Raw genomic sequence first — 17,468 nt, forward strand, 5'->3', positions numbered from 1 at the left:
TCAGATGATTGACAGTGTTCTCGAGTTTGATAAGGATTTCTGGGCACGATCTGACGGCCCAGATTCCATCCATCACGTGATCCAATGGCTAAAAATGTTTTTGACTTTGATAAGGAGTAATTTTGCATCATCCGACGGTCAGAATTCAATCTGAAGTGTGATCGAACGGCTGAGAATGGATCCAGTTCTGATAAAGATTTAAACGTAGATTTTTGATTAGATCTGGGCAGTCCAAAGGTGATCCGACGGTCAGAAATAAATGTAAAGGGTATTATACAAATTCTAAGAGTTTTAGGACTCTTTTTTCTATCAAAAAAAAATAAAAAAATTCACCTATAAATAGGGGGTCCGGGAATAAGTTTGGAGGGTAGAAAATTTAGTAGAATAGCAAAAAAAAATAGAGAAAAAATAATATAGCTTTAGGGACCCAAGGAGAAGAAAGAGAAAAGTTGGTTCGCTTTATGGAGTACGAAAGAAGATGAAGAGATCATCAACCATCTTTCCGACTAAACTGGGCTGATCAACTTTAGATCATTATTATAGTTTTATTTTTATTTTATTTTATTATTCTTTTTAAATTTTTTGTACTTGAACTTCAATTCTAGTTAATGAAAAATTTATTTTTTACACTTTAAATTTTTATCTTTTATTTTTTGCTAGTAGATACTAGAATCTAGTTAGTAGATCTTAGTATCAATTTATTTTATATATTTTAAATTTTTATTATTTATTTTTATTACAAATAGAAGCTAGGATCTAAATAGTAGATCTTAGTATCCGATTTATTTTTTGTACTTTTAATTTTTGTTTCTGACTTAAATTACATTATTCAAAATTTTATTTTATTTTTATAAAATTAAAGATTTTAAATCAAAATCTTACTTTCTCTATGGATTCGATCAGACTCGCTACTTTCTATGTATTTTTAATTTTTATTGAAGTCGAAATTAGATTGATAATCATGGTATCCTAACGACAACATCGCAATCGTATCAATTTTTGGCACTGTTGCCACAGAAGGCACTAATTTTAATATTTAATTTCTTTGATTTTTTTGTAAATATAGCTTACTATTTTTTTTCTTTTTGTAAAAAAAAATTCAAAAAAAAAGATAGAAAGCTTCAAATTTTACTTGGTGAGATCAATCCTAACCCTAGTCCTAACTATTTTTTTATTATTAATTATCTTTTTTTTTTCAAATTAACCTAAAATTTACCCACATAAACCTAATAAAAATTGTATGACAAGAGTAGAAACTTAATTTTTACGAGCATTCATCATCTTAGATTTACTTTTGATGATCTCTGGAGACAAGGTAAGCTTTCAAGTTTTATTAGTTTCATGCATCTAATTTAGTTGCATAGAACCTCTTGTTTGAAATTGGTTGTGCACATTCATCTTAAAGCAACTTAAGGGCAACACCTATAACAAGATAAGGTAGAGATTTCATCACTCTTCTTTGGCCCAAAAACAACCAACCGCATTAACCCTAGCCTAACTAAAATCAAGTAGACATTGGCCCCTAAGATCAATTGAGTTCAGTTTGAGTATTATAGTCAAGTCAAGTGCAAAGTAAGTTTGGACTCACCCCTGAAATTGGTGTCTAAGGCTAGAGGTTACAAAAGCTCAGCTTAAGTGGACTCACGATTATTTAATTAGTTCCATTAGCTTACCTGATCAATTTAATTGGTGTCTGAGGCAAGCAACAGGGGGACCCCCATGATCCCACCTCTTATCTGGCTAGTTGAAGGAAGTGAAAACAAACCCAATTTATGTCTAGGCCCAGCCACTCTACATTGAACTGTTAGGTCTAAGAAACCCATAGGTGTCTAAGTTTAATTGTTTGCTAACTTGATTGCAATTAACACTTAATCACAACTAATTCTTCTCATCTTATGTGTTTAGGTCTCGGGCTTTTTCTTTCTTTTCTCTTCTCTTTCTCTTCAAAAAAAAAAAAAGCTGAACTATACATTAAGATTTGCACTAGTATATGCAAGGTAAAAGATCTCTTTATCCAGACCTAGTTGAACCTAATCCTGAAATTGAACGGCTGATTCACGTTAAACCTAAAAATCAAATGGCTGGAGACCCTAGAGAACCACCTAGACAGATGAAGAAATATTTTATTCCTTCCACCTATAACCCATCGATTTGTATCCACTTACCTGATATCTCTGCAAGCCATTATGAGATCAAGTTGGTCACAATCTAGATGCTCCCATCTTTTTACAGGAATACCAATGAAGATCCTTACAAGCATCTAGATGAGTTCTTAGAAATTTATTCCATGATGAAAATTCAAAATTTTACTGATGATGCACTTAGACTGATCCTATTCCTCTTCTCACTTAAGGATAAAGCTAAGTACTGGCTTGGCACAATAGGGAGACCAGTCCGAATATGGGCTAAAATGCAGCATGAGTTTCTTAAGAAATTCTATCCTATAGGTCGAACCAACACCATGAGGCGAGCCATCACTGGATTTGCTCAGCTTTCAGGGGAACAAATTCATGAATCATGGGAGAGACTTAAGGAACTTCTTAAAAAATGCCCACACCATGGTCTTTCTAAGTGGCAAATCGTTCAAGCTTTCTATGAGGGTTTAGGTGACCAATACAGACAGCTGGTAGATGTATCTTGTGGGGGTGCATTCATAAGTAACAGTGAGGATGAAGCTTATACTTTATTTGAAATCTTGAGTGAAAATTCGATCAATCATGCTCCATTATCCTCTTACGAAAGATCAATCCCTCACCAAAAGTGGGTAGAAATTTTTGAGATCAAGCAAATAGATTCTAGTCCTAAGACCGATTTGAACCTAATAGCCCAAAAATTAGATAAAGTTGACCTTCTTGTCCAAAAATTAGATCAGTCCCAACACTAGGTCAACAATCTCCTGTGCAATACACATCACCTTCCAATTATCAAGAGATTTATTCTATCTATGCTAGTCCAGTCTATCATGTGAGTGAATATCTCACGACTGTATAGTTTTCACCTTTTATCCCAAAACAAGTTCAAGCTGCCCAAGGTTACTCCAAACCTATCAATGATTCATTCTCTAACACATATAATTCAGGCTGGAGGAATCACCTCAATTTTTTTTGGAGACCCCAACAGACTCAGGCTCAGACCCAAATTTTTCCTGTGCAAAACTTTCAGAGTAGGCCTCCATACTAGAATTATGCCTACAATAGAGATCAGTCTAATCAACCTACCCAACCATCGTATCACAGTCAGCCACCATACGCACCTCCTCAACAGACCAATCTAGCTAACGATAGATTTAACTAACTACAACAATTGATTATGACCAAACAGCAATCTATTGCTAGGTTAGAAGAACAAATAGGACAATTAGCTGAGTCTATCATGAGGAGAGAACCAGGTCAATTGCCAAACCAACCAGTACCAAATCTTAGGAACAACCCATCCACCCATCAACTACCTAGACCTAGTCATCAATCCAATATCCCACCTAAGAATCCTCAATTTGAGAATGCCAAAGCAATTACTGAACTTAGAAGTGATAGGATTCTTAAGGACCCATATCCAGACCAGGTGAGAAAGATTAGTACTGATGCTAGCCAAAATAAAAATTTAAAAAAAGAGTTAGTACTGAGACTAACCTGATAAAAGAATCTGAGTCCAAAATTGCTATCGATCTAAGTAAAAAAGATAAAGAAAAGAAGAGAGCGGATAAGTTACTCGAGACATATTCATCAAGAGTTTCATTTTCTTCAGCCCTAGAAGCCAGTTCTTCCACTTTAGAATCACCTTCTCCAAAACTGAAGCATCTTTAATCACATCTGAGTACATATGTTTAAAATCAAGTGATACCATTTCAATATCCATTGCTTCAAACTTAACTCCTAACCCAAAAATTCAATTCATGAGTATTTTAGAAGAACAAATAAGAAAAATTCTCAACAAATAAGGATCTGTGTATGAGTTTATGAATTATTTTTTTAAATTAAAAATAGATATGTGAAATATTTTTTGAAGATTGACAACAAACTACTGAAATTTATCGTAGGCCATCTTCTTGAGATTGACAATCCATTGGAATTTATCAATCCAATATTTAACACGAGATAGGTGAAAGAATCGACATGGTCTGGCTGAAGACGGTAAACTTAGCACTTTCTAAGAGGTAACCCAGTTTTCAATTTTTAGCTTTTACTTTCTTTTGCATTTTGTTTAGATTAATTGAGTCTTTTGTAGGGATCTGAAGATAATCTTGGCTAAGTTGGGGAGAGAATCTTTTGAAAAGATTTTTGGATCAGATGACATCTTTCTTTTTTCTTTTTCTTTACATGCACCCTTCATTTTTTCTACTCTATTGAGGACAATGTCGATTAAGTTGGAGAGGGAGAATAAAAAATTTTTTTAGTCTTCAAGTAAGTTAGTATTTAGCATTTAAGCACCTGATTATACTTAAAAATTGAGTTAAACTAAGTATTTTTAAAAAGAAAATTGATGTACAAACTAGAGAGTTTGTGAGATATTGAGGGATCAAGTATTAAAAAAATCCAATAAAGAGTTAAGTTTAGAACATAAACAGTTTTCTTTGAGCATTTCTAAATTTTTTCCACCAGCATCAAAAAAGAGTTAACTTCTTATAGGTTTGTGTAGGGTAACTATATATTTCTTCATATAAAAATTAAGATTAAAAAAAAAATTCAAGTATTTCATGCTAAATAATCGGACTTCTTTGCCTAAGCAAACATTGAGTTTTGCATAAAAAGATATGAAGGATAAAGAAGCTTTGTTGTAAAGCTAGTTTTAACTCGTAGCCTATTTGATTCAAACAAGTAGGTCCGAGAGGTATTTTATACCTAGTGCCCTAAAACCGTCTGGTTTGGGAGTCATTGGCTGAAAATATGCTACATGGGTCAAACAGAAAGCTTAAGGGGTTAAGATATTCAATAGCGATACAATGTTAAAAAAAAAAGAGAGAAAAAAAAGGTTCAATAAACGAAGGATGGAAGTAATAATATACTTGTCCATATAAAGGTTAACGATTTAGAGATAAAGATAGAAATAATTTAGAAAAATTCAAAAAAATTTAGTATTCTCAGTTTAACTCTTATATTGATTAGTATTAATACTCCAATAACATATCTCATTCATGCTCTACAGAATATCAGTGACCTTTTTAAAAATTATTTGGTGAAATTCAAAACTTTAAGTTAAACAATACTTAATTCTAAATTCTTTTTTTACTCGAGGATGAGCAAAGTTCAAGTTGGAGGGTGTGATAAGTGGCATATTTATCTAATTTCATTAATAAATTATTTTTTTTACAAAAATAAATAATTTTAAAAAATATATAAATTAGAGCATATTTATAAAAAATAAATGTTGAGTTAATTAAGCAATTTAAGCATCAAAATAATAAAAATTTTTGAAATTTTTTTTTTAAAATTTTTCAGGCAAAAATCGGAGCAAAAATGAGCAAAAATATCTTAAAAAATATATTTTATTACCTTCGATGCACGGTGGACCGGCTGCTTGGTCCACAGAGTCAGGAGCGCGGTCCATCGAGAATAGTATGCGGTTCACAAGTGCGGTCCATGATGGGTGGAGGCATTTTCATGCGATCCAATGGTCCATATTCATCCCAACCCAGATCAAATGGTTGACAGCATTCCCGAGTTTGATAAGAATTTTTGGGCACGATCTGACGGCCCAGATTCCACCATCACGTGATCCAACGGTTGAGAACATTTTTGACTTTGATAATGAGTGATTTTGCACCATCCGACAGCCAGAATTCAATCTGGAGTGTGATCAGATGGCTGAGAATGGATCTGATTCTGATAAGGATTTAAACATAGATTTTTGATCAGATCTGGGTGGTCCAAAGATGATCCGATGGTCAGAAATAAATGTAAAGGTAAAAAATTCACCTATAAATAGGGGGTCCGAGAATAAGTTTGGAGGGCAAAAAAATTCAGTAGAATAATAGCAAGAAAAAATTAGAAAAAAATAATATAGCTTTAGGGATCCAAGGAGAAAAGAAAAAAAATCGGTTCGTTCTATGGAGTACGAAAGAAGACGGAGAGGTTATCAACCATTTTTTTAATGAGGCTGAATTGATCAACTTCAGATTTTTGTTATAGTTTTATTTTTATTTTATTTTATTATTCTTTTTAAATTTTTTGTACTTGAACTTCAATTCTAGTTAATAAAAAATTTATTTTCTTGTACTTTAAATTTTTGTCTTTTATTTTTTGTAAGTAGATGCTAAGATCTAGTTAGTAGATCTTAGTACCAATTTATTTTATATATTTTAAATTTTTATTATTTATTTTTATTATAAGTAGAAACTAGGATCTAAATAGTAGATCTTAGTATCCGATTTATTTTTCGTACTTTTAATTTTTATTTCTGACTTAAATTATATTCTTCAAAATTTTATTTTTTTATAAAATTAAAGATTTCAAATCAAAATGCTATCGTCTCTATGGATTCGATCTGACTCACTACTTTCTATATATTTTTAATTTTTATTGAAGTCAAAATTAGATTGATAATCACGGTATCCTAACGACAATATCGCGATCGTATCAGCTCCATCCGATCAATACAAAAAAAAAGAGGATTGAAAATCCTACCTCCGACGGACAGCGGACGACGGGCAATGCGGTCGACGGATGGCGGCGATGGAGAGGGCCTCATCGATGGGAAGAGACGGAGGGGAGAGGGAGAAAGATCAGGGAAAGGAGGGGGGAAGAAATAAGGATTTCACGTATTTCCACGTGAAGAGACATCGATTTGATGTTGACTGAAAGTAAGACTATTAACGACATAATTTTTCATCGCTAATAAGATTATTTTCATCGCTAATAATTCAAAAAAAATTCTTCAATAAAAAATTTTTTCATAAAAAAAAGTATTTACGATGAAAAAAATATTTTATCGTTAATAAAGTTATTAACGATGGAAAAAAAAATTTGTCGCTAATATTTTCCTCCAATTTTCTTAATTTTTTAGCTAAAAAATATTTACGATGAAAATTAATATTTCATCATTATTTATCTTATTAGCAATGGAAAAAAATTATCGCTAATAATTTCCATCAAAAAAAAATTATTTATGATGAAAAAAATTTATCATCAATAAAATTATTAGCAATAAAAATTAAAATTTTATCATCAATAATTCTCCCAAAGAAATAAAAAATTCTCCATTCAAAAATTTTTCCCTATTAAAAAATTTTTAAAAAAATTATTTGCATAAAAACTAAATTTTAGTCGTTAATAATCTTATTATTGTTGTAAATATAGTTTTCATCGAAAATAATTTTTGCAAAAAAATTCTCCAATAATAGTTTCATAAAAAATTAATTTTAGATTTTTTCATTAAGAAAATTTTCTATCCAAAAAATTTAACAACAAAAATGGACATCAAAAAAATGTTCATGATGAAAAATAAAATATTAATAAAAATTTTATATAAATTATTAATTTATATTTTTTTTCAAAAAAAATTACGTACATCAAAAATTTGTACATAAAAAAATTACGTAATCATGTACCGTCGGATGAGAGCTATTTTTCTGCTGATACATTGCAGATGTTAGCTAATAATCAAACATAATTTATAATTAAAAAATTTAACTAATTAGATTTACTTTTTTTATGATAACACTGCTATGAGTTGATCCAAAGGTTTGAATGGATATCTGAACTCAAATTTAATCTGTGAACAGCTAAGACTCTTGAGATCCGACATGAAAGGAGCATAGTAGAAAGGATAATATCTGCTCAAAAGTATGTCAATCTCAGGATAAATCTTAAACTGGATAGCAATCATAAGAGTTCAGCTAGTTTGAGAGTACCTGTGATAAATAACCATCTCATACCAAGACCATGAATGCACTTTTGAAAAATAATGCTGAAGAACCCAGCAAAGATCTTCCGCATACTTTTTGATCTATATAAATGCAAAAGGAGCATTAAATAATAATAACAGAAATGACATAATGGTTATAATAAACTAAATAAATAATTTATAATTTTATATTTTAAATTTTATTTTTTTTTCATTTTTTTCGAAGGATATATTGATACTATAAATTAAAATCAATAGATTATTATTCTCTCGGGCTTCTGTTTCACTGATCTATAGAAAGAAAGCAATAATTCTCTCCAAAACAAGAGGAAAGAGGAAAGTATTTAAACTCAAATTTAAAGATAGGGTCTAAGCCTTAAGAGTAAACTTACCTTATCATGCGACCATATGAATAACCTTTTTATGGATTATGTTTTAACGTATAAAGATCCTGTATCATCTCTTTTCTATGTTCTTGGGCAGATATAAGGCCTTTCTACTTTGTGACCTCTAGTCAATCCATAGAACCAACAACCTATATAAAATTGAGCAATGAGACAGATTCAGAAAAACTTAGAGACGAAAAGCATTGTCGCAAATAATGATCAACTTTTGATTTTTTTTCGACGTAAATAATAGACTATTTTTATCGTAAATAATTTATAATTTTTACGATGAAAAATTATTTTTCATCACAAATAATCTGTAATTTTTAAATTTTTTATTTTTTTATTTTATATATTAATGATGAAATTTTTCATTGTAAATAATTAGAATTTACGATGGAAATAGCTTTTTGTTGCAAATACTCCATTATTTACAACGTATCATTTTCATCACAAATAATCGTTAATTTTTTAATTTTTAATTTTTTTCAAATATTAGTAATGAAAATATTACATCATAAATAATATAGTATTTATGATAAAAATTTATTTCCATCATAAATAATAATTATCTATGATGTATTATTTTCGTTGCAAATAAACTCTAATTTTTTAATTTTTAAAAAAACTTTTTTTCATATATTAGTGATAAAAATGTTACATCGTAAATAATTATTATTTACGATGAAAATTTATTTTTGACCATAAATATACAATTATTTACAACATATTATTTTCATCATAAATAATCTATAATTTTTTAATTCATAATTTTTTTATTTTTTTCATATATGAAGGATGAAAATATTAATCATAAATAATTTAGTATTTACGATAACAAGATATTTTTCATTTTAAATACTCCATTATTTATGATATAATATTTTCATTGAAAATAATCTATAATTTTTGAATTTTTAAAATTTTTTATTTTTTTTAAATATTAGCGATGAAAATTTTACATCGTAAATAATTTATTATTTGTAAAAAAAATATCATTTCATCAAAAATACTAAATTATTTATGATGTAATATTTTTATCATCAATAATCTATAATTTTTGAATTTTTAAATTTTTTTATTGTTCAGATATTAGCAATAAATTTTTTTATTATAAATAATAGAGTATTTGTGACAAAAATTGAGTTTCATCGTAAATACCTAATTATTTATGATGTAATATATTTATCCTAAATAATATGTAATTTTTAAATTTTTAAAATTTCTCATTTTTTTCTAAAATATTAGCGATGAAATATTTTTTGTTTGAAATAATATTATTTCCATCAAAAAATATTTTCTATTGTAAATACTTAAATTATTTACAATAAAAATATTTTCATCGTTGATATTTAAAAATTTAAAATTAAAATAAATATTTTGTTATTTACAATGAAAATAATCATTGCAAGTAATCTGTATTTACGGTGAAATTTTTTTTCATCACTAATATAATACTATTTACGATGAAAAAATATTTTCATCATAAATATTTTATTATTTATAATGAATTTTTTCATTGTAAATACATTTATTTTCGATGAAAATATTTTCGTCGTAAATAATTTTATCACAAAAACTCTCTTTTCTTGTAGTATAGTTTTTGTATAATGGTTGATCATTGAAAAATATCAAATTCTAGAGTAGCTTATCTTTGATTATGTACTTTCCAAAAAAATTTGTAAAAAGCCTATTATGCCTTCAATAAAAAGAAAGATCTTATTCCATTCTATCTAAAAGGTTAAGAGTACTTTTTGAAAAAAATTATCTCAATTCTCAAACAATGGGAACTGACTTTTCTATGTCCCACATAGGTATTTCTCTTATGACATGTATGAATCTTATTCTCATAGAAAAGATGCTTTTCTATCTCTTTCACTATAAGAAAGCAGGTTATTAGTGACGGCTAAATGTCATCACTAATACACCTTTCTCCATTGCTAATACTATTAGCAATGGACTCCTACTAAGAGAGATAGCCTATCAAAAGAATAATGTCCTATTCTAAAAAAAAGAATGTCCTATCAAAATACTTTTTATCTTCTCCCAATCATACATCATGAATACCTTTCAAACACTGAGATTGATGTTACAAGAGAAAAATATGTATCATTAGTCCATTTGTTCTCATATCTCTAAATATTTTTTTTTTATGATTAACTATGACTTAGATCTATCAGACATACTACAATTCTTTTTCATGCATCAAGAGAATTTAAATTTTACTTAGCTATTGATATAACAAAACTAAATGAAAAAGATGTTCATCTAATATGGAAGAGATGGACTGATGGGGAGAGGGGGGGGGGGGAGGAGGGTGGGATGGGGAAGAGAGAAGGTGGTGTCGACGAGTGAGAGTGCGAGTTGCGAATGAGAGGAGTAGAGGGTGGCAGGTGGGAGAAATGGATGGGAATGGGGGGTTAAAGAAGAGTAGGCGGTGAGTGGAGTAGCAGATGGGGTTTGCTAATTGGAAAAGAAAGGTGGAGTAGAAAATGTTAGGATTAGAGATGAGAGGAGATGGGGGTGGCGGGTGAGAGTTGGAGGTTGGAGAAGAGCCAGTAATTGGTGGGTGGTTAATGGTAGGAGAGAGAAAGAGAGGAAAAGGTAAGAGTTGGAAGAGTGGAGAAGAAAGAAGAAGAAGGTGAGGTTGAGGGTTGAGAAAGAGCCGACAGTGGGTAGGCATTTAGTATGAAAGAGAGGGGCTTTGAAAGAGAGAAAGAGGGAGAGAGAGAGAGAGAGAGAGAGAAGAAGAAGAAGAAAGAAATGAGGAGAAAAAGAGGAAGAGAAAAACATGATAGGAAAACAGAGGCCATAGGTGAGAAAGAGCCGACAGTGGGTTGAGAAAGAGCCGACAGCGGGTAGGCATTTAGTATGAAAGAGAGGGGCTTTGAAAGAGAGAAAGAGGGAGAGAGAGAGAGAAGAAGAAGAAAGAAAGAGGAGAAAAAGAGGAAGAGAAAAACATGATAGAAAACAGAGGCCACAGGTGAGAAAGAGCCGACAGTGGGTTGAGAAAGAGCCGACAGTGGGTAGGCACTTAGTATGAAAGAGAGGGGCTTTGAAAGAGAGAAAGAGGGAGAGAGAGAGAGAAGAAGAAGAAGAAGAAAAAATGAAGAGAAAAAGAGGAAGAGAAAAACATGATAGAAAACAGAGGCCACAGGTGAGAAAGAGCCGACAGTGGGTTGAGAAAGAGCCAACAGCGGGTAGGCATTTAGTATGAAAGAGACGAAAGAGAGGAGGGAGAGAGAGAGAAGAAGAAGAAGAAAGAAATGAGGAGAAAAAGAGGAAGAAAAAAACATGATAGGAAAACAGAGGCCACAGGTGAGAGGGGTTTCGGAAGAGACGGCGACGGTGGCCAGATATGGAAAAAAAAAGAGAAGTGTGTGTTTAAAGAGAGAGATGTGGGTTGGGAGAGAGAAAAAATGAATTTTGAAAGAAAGAGGAGGAGAGATGGGATGAAGGGGCGCACGCGTGGCCAAGCATCGCATCCCATTCAATGCATATCCTTTTTTTTAACAAGACCAAGTCAGAGAGCAGTAGCCAAATGCCTTTCGTTAGCTTTTAGACTTCGTTTTGATATGTACACTGATCCAAGGGACAGAAAGTCGATCAGATATAAACTGAGATCTGATTAACTAAAGCCCAATCTCTCTTTCTTTCTCTCTTTCTCTCTCTATTTATATATATAAAGAAATAACGGTCATAAAAATACAAAAAGAATGGCACATAGTTTATGAAAGAAACCATTTACTCAAATAAATAATAGATTTATACAACATCATCACCAATCACCCATGAAACCCTATGTTAAAAAAAAAAAAATCTTAGTTTTAATAGTTATTTCAATAAGAAACTACTTGTGCATAAAAAAAAATCTCCATGTAAACTAGTTTAGAGTCTTGAGGCCCTAGTTGCTAATATCAATCCCTTTACATGACCATTCAAACTTAAATCCTGCTTGATGGCAACGCAAACATAAAGAAAAATGTCTGCTACCTAGGTGCATGATGGTTACTTGCTCCATCCCCCACACCCCTCTGGTAGAGCAGCAAAGCAGGGTTCAAGTGGGTGGCCGGTCCGCTACTGTGGCATTGCCGTTTGATACAATAATCTCAGGATAGAAACTGCAGCTCGTAAAAAGAGGCTCTTGGTCTTGTAACCCATCATTTAATTCCTATCTATTACTAATAAGCCATATTCACAAAGCAGATGATGATCCATGCTTCATGCTAATCGATGAAGGAAAGCAGAGGACCAAAGAGTATATCATCTAGTTGGATCCAACTTTATCTAATAACAAATGTTTTTATAATCAAATGTTTAGTGAGAGGCCTTTTCTTCATTGAGATTCTACGGCAGTTGAAGGTCTCTATCCATCCATGACCCGCTACATCAATTTAAATAACAGAATTTCCAATACCAGCACATTCTTTTCCAATACATCTTTAGTTTACAGCAGAACGAGCCAGTTGGTCAAAGAACTCGTTCACCGTGTACATTCCCGAACTGCTCTAATGGCTGGATTAGGAATTTCAGTACATCTTTCTGCTTGGCCAGGAACGGAATGTCCTCTTTGATTTGGCAAGAAAATCCTGATTAGTATCTCTTGAAACATGTTCACATATTTTTGCTAGAGATCACGAGTGTCATTGCAGTTCTCTTACACAAGTATAATGTTTCTCTGCTTTCTTACATTATGGCAACAATGCCGACTTTTCCAGCTCTAAATTGCCCATCCAGAGCCTGAAAAGGTTGCATAGAATTGTAGTTGAGAACAGGCGTGAGAAAAAACCGGCAACAAAAAGACTCCAATTAGCAGGTCCCTTTTCAACCATCATCAATTTAAAACAATCGAGTGACTTAACTAAAGGTGCTGGTTGACAATAAAAGGAAAAATTTGAGGGCCTTCCAATTTCCCTGCTGCTAATTTCCATAATTGAAATGATTGTTAGCTGAATCTATCCCCGACACCAATTAGCTTGCACCGCTGACATGCCAGTTCAGCTCAGAAAGCAATATATACATTTGATATTAAAAGTAACTTGAGGATTCATTCCGAAGGATGGAGTTGAGTTTAACATATATTAAAAATATGCGATGGAGTGAGTTAACATATATTAAAAATATGCGACAGAAGACCCCAGACGTAACACGTGCAGCAGCTGGCAATTGCGTTCACAAAATATGATCCTCTAATGGTTCCTGAACCGATACGCTGCAGGTTACAACAAATTATGAGAAGAAAATAATATGAGCAAAGCAATATGCTCCTAAAGCAGCTGTATTCACTGAATTAAGGGCACATCAGGTGGTTAATTTGCAAGAACAGACCATTTGAAACGACCAATAGCAAAGGTTAAATAACCAATAAACACATGGCATTTTGCTGGTGGAAATAAAAAAATAAAAAAGAACAACTTGCGAGCTTGATGATTTTATATATATATATATATAAATATACACACACAAATATATAGATGCATATATACATATATAGATATATACAAGCGCACGTGCGCGGCACACACAGATCTACATATACATACATATATATATATAATATATATATAGACACACACATCCATATCCATATATATATACCATATATATACTTATGTATGTATGTGTATGCACACACACACATACACACGTGCGCACGCGCGCCCATATATATATATATATATATATATATATATGGATATATAGATAGATAGATACGTACACATATATGTACACATACATGCATGCATACATACATGTGTGTGTACACACACACATGTATGTATGTATGTGTACATGTATGCGTACGTGTGCGTACACACACACACACACACACACACACACACGTAAGGAAAATGTTGACAGCTACCACAATGAAAAACTGAGAAAAATAGCTAAAATAAATTGGAACTCAGATTGTACAAAAAGAATACTGATATATGTTGTAGTCATACTTCACTCAACTAAAGAAACTAATACAGCCTGATACAAATGAAACTATATATATATATAATTAAATGGCATGATCTCCACAAATTTCTGAAAATTCTGCGATCCAGTGAGATATCAAAACATCATATGAAACAGAGCTAATCACAAAGTAGAACATAAGTTTTAGCTTGTAGGAGTAAAACCAATCTTCAAAGGAATAATTACACTCATTCAAAAGAAAGAAAAGATGTTCAACTTTGACCCAAAATGATTAGGTAAATTAAAAGTAAATCAAATTGTCATGTTACAAAAACAGAGACAACAATTATTTCATTTGTTTCAGGCATTATCATCATGCTTTTAACAATGGTACACGATCCAAAGGTTCCAGATTAACATTATATCATGATCAAAATATAAGGAACGATCTACATCTGATAAACATAAAAATAATAAGCTAAAGGAAAAACCTCAAATATAAGTGACAGAAAACAGTCATGTTGTTTGTCAATTAATGTGACAAATTGTAGTGGATAGTGGTTATATATCTGGTGACTTCTCGCCTCCCTTGCAATCAGAAAAAGAAAAAGATTAATGATTATAGCATAACAATCTATTCCAAGATTCTAACTTTAAGAATTGACCATTGTATTAGGACATCTACAGACGAGTGAAGGTATTTTACCACTGACACTGTTATAAAAGGTATTGTAGAATCCATTATAATTCAAGGCCTTTTCACCTAATCTAAGTTCACATTTTTCACAATAAATAAAACCATTACATTGGTTAGTTAAGAAGTAACACCACATTATCCTTATGCTTGAAACAAAGCCAAAAAATATCAGTCTTTAGATTCAACCAGTGCCTTCACATGTTTGACCCCATGGTTCGCCCTACTAGACAATATCACCCTGTAACAAGTGGTTCTATACCGCAGAAATCAGATAGCAAACCAAGTAGTATTGGGGATGTAATGAGCATTGGTACCATAAATTAACCTATATCAACACTATAGCAGCAAAGTAGTGGTACAAATATCGAAACTGGTACCGTAAACCATTATATATAACAATTACTAAGAAATAATCTGGGTTTAACTCAGACAAATCATCTTCTATATCGGAGCACATCTCATGGCTAGAAATTGAAGATGGAAGCCTCCATGCATCCAAAGCAAGAATAAGATTTCTGGGATCAGTAAACCAAAGCGCACATATGCTTTCTCAAGTAAAAAAAACTGCGCATCAACAAAAACGTATAGAAAGCATGTATTAAACACTGTTCGATATTTGAAATGGAGCATCATGGAAGGCTACTTCTTAAAAGAGATCCGCCAAGAAAAGTTCTTATGCCGGAGATGCAAACGGAATTTTCCTACCAGGTCTGGTCAGGATATAGATTAATGGTTTCATAAATATAAAAGTCACCAAGATTCAAGGGAGAGTGGGGTTGTGCTTGAAACATGTGCTTTTCCAAAAGCAAAATAATATTGCTATTTTTCAGAGTGTCATACTGATTAAACTGCAGAAAGAATTTACTCTGAAAATCAAAAATAATATAAAAGCAAGTTTCCAGTCAACAAAGCTGGATTTTTGTCTATTTCTATTAAAGAAATGAAATAGTTTTGTGCTCTCTTAAGCATAAACCAAGTGATATCATATATGGGATAATATTAGCCAGTTCGGTTGGTGCTATGGACCAGATCTTCAGTTTGATGTGTTGATGCTGAATTCCCATAAACATATAGTACCAATGCCCTCATATGTTCCCTTGGAGTCAAATCCTTCTCTTATTAAATCGTGTTCAACAAGTTTGTTAAGTGAAGTTGATGTGGTTGTTGAGGAATAATGCTAACAGACACTTAATAAGGGCTACCACGAGATGGAAACAGAATGACCTTTATTATCAATCTGTTACACTGAACAAAAGCTTCTGATGAATAGCGATGAAATTTTTAAGTACAATTTCTAAGCCAAAAGAAAACTGAAGTTGTGGGTAGAACTAGCATTTTATTCACTGTTATTCTATTTCACTGCCTTTTCATTAGTAAATTCTACATCCTTACTCCTGAGCACAGGACATGTTTTCACCTAATTAACTATATCTCACAGATAGATGTAGCATGCTACCAACACTCAATCACTAGTTTGTTTTTTCTAAGAAAAAATTCAAAATAGTTCTCTATCTCTCTCTCTCACACACACAACTGAAAATCTAAAGCTGCAGACATCTTTCAATGCACACATAGTTAGTAAGCACAAATTTGTACATGGAACTCAAAGCACTATGACACTTCTAATAAGTTAATAAATTATGGAAAAAGGGGAATATACATCAACATATCTAACTCACATTGGAGACATCTTTATACAAGTTTGGAATCAAGTAACATGCACACAATTAAAGAGATTATGACAGAGTACCCTTGAAAATTGTAACAGAAAAAAAAAAAGAATAATAGTATATGGAGAGAACTATGCTTGCTTGGCATTTTCATAAAACTCGATCCTTTTCGTACTCCCATTCAAATTTCTCAAATCAGATATACATGACATAGTCAGCATGCTTTATTAAGTAGGGCTGGAAATGAGCTCGGGCCGACCTGAGGCCCATTAGACCGGTCTGACTATGAGCCGGACTATGGGCTATGCCCAAGAAGTTTCAAGTCGGAGTTAGGCTTCAAATTTGAACCCATATTTCCGACCAAGCTCAAATAGTTCTTCAACCTAGCATGAGCCTAAGCACGAACTAAGCCCACTAAAATTAACAACAATAAACCAAATAACACGGCCAATGACAACCCTTCACCCCTTGGCTCCTACCCAAGCCCCCCATTCAACTCAATCCTACCACTTATTCGCCTGCAGCAACCGATTCTCTTTCATCCCTAACACCCCTGCCCTTGCCATGGCTCCTACATAGACTCTGACCGCCTCACTACATCCCCGAAGGAGCTCTCAAAAGACCCCGCCCACCTCATCTTCATCAACAACCCCACCATGGCCAATGAGCACTTTGAGTTTGGTGGCAACTCCATCTGCACCATCAAGTATTCTCTCCTTCCTCCCCCACAACCACTTAGAACAATTCCACCGGAGGAGGTAGTAGCTAGCAGCAGCAATGCTGCAAAGACTAGTGTCATGAGGGGCAACAAGGTGGCGGAGGGAAGCTAAAGGAGAGCTTCTTAATGGTGAAGAGGTCAGAGGACCTATGGGCGGACTTCCAACAGTCGATGGCAAAGATGGTGGTTGGAGAAGATATACGAGATTGGCCCAATCGGCTCAAGTCGAGATTGGACCTAAACTTTTCAAA

General features: G+C 32.5%; 1 long non-coding RNA gene and 1 other non-coding gene across 2 annotated transcripts; both read right to left on the reverse strand.

The window, feature by feature from the left end:
- Nucleotides 1–2,458: 2,458 nt before the first annotated feature.
- On the reverse strand, nt 2,459–2,565 carry LOC114913031 (small nucleolar RNA R71). The gene has a single exon (XR_003799057.1). It is a non-coding gene; the product is annotated as a small nucleolar RNA R71 (small nucleolar RNA).
- Nucleotides 2,566–13,106: 10,541 nt separating this feature from the next.
- Nucleotides 13,107–17,452, reverse strand: LOC140853408 (uncharacterized). Its single transcript, XR_012136464.1, has 2 exons — nt 14,624–17,452; nt 13,107–13,437 (listed from the first exon to the last, which is right to left on the reverse strand). It is a non-coding gene; the product is annotated as an uncharacterized lncRNA (long non-coding RNA).
- Nucleotides 17,453–17,468: the final 16 nt, after the last annotated feature.

Source organism: Elaeis guineensis, chromosome 13 (assembly GCF_000442705.2).
Source record: "Elaeis guineensis isolate ETL-2024a chromosome 13, EG11, whole genome shotgun sequence".
Taxonomy (NCBI): Eukaryota; Viridiplantae; Streptophyta; class Magnoliopsida; order Arecales; family Arecaceae; genus Elaeis; species Elaeis guineensis.